Raw genomic sequence first — 295 nt, 5'->3', positions numbered from 1 at the left:
CTGCATTGACCAGTTGACTATATCATTTAATTCTTTGACTTAAGTTTTTTTTTACTATTCTAAGGGGTAGCAGACCTGAATAAATGATATTAATATCAGCTTGCTACTTACCTACACCTTTTTCCTGAGAAAAAGTTTCTTGATAGACGAATGGACAGCTGGACAATAAGAAGTATAATTATTGTTGGTTTCGTTTTTTGCGCCGACTCAGGTACAGAACACTGAAATTATTAGTCGTAAACATATTAGCGATAATTTTCAGAGTAAAATAATAACAGCACGAGTTTAGAATCCA

The sequence above is a fragment of the Choristoneura fumiferana genome, chromosome 12, assembly GCF_025370935.1.
Source record: "Choristoneura fumiferana chromosome 12, NRCan_CFum_1, whole genome shotgun sequence".
Lineage (NCBI taxonomy): Eukaryota > Metazoa > Arthropoda > Insecta > Lepidoptera > Tortricidae > Choristoneura > Choristoneura fumiferana.
The sequence above is the reverse complement of the archived record's forward strand: the minus strand, read 5'-3'. Positions refer to the sequence as shown.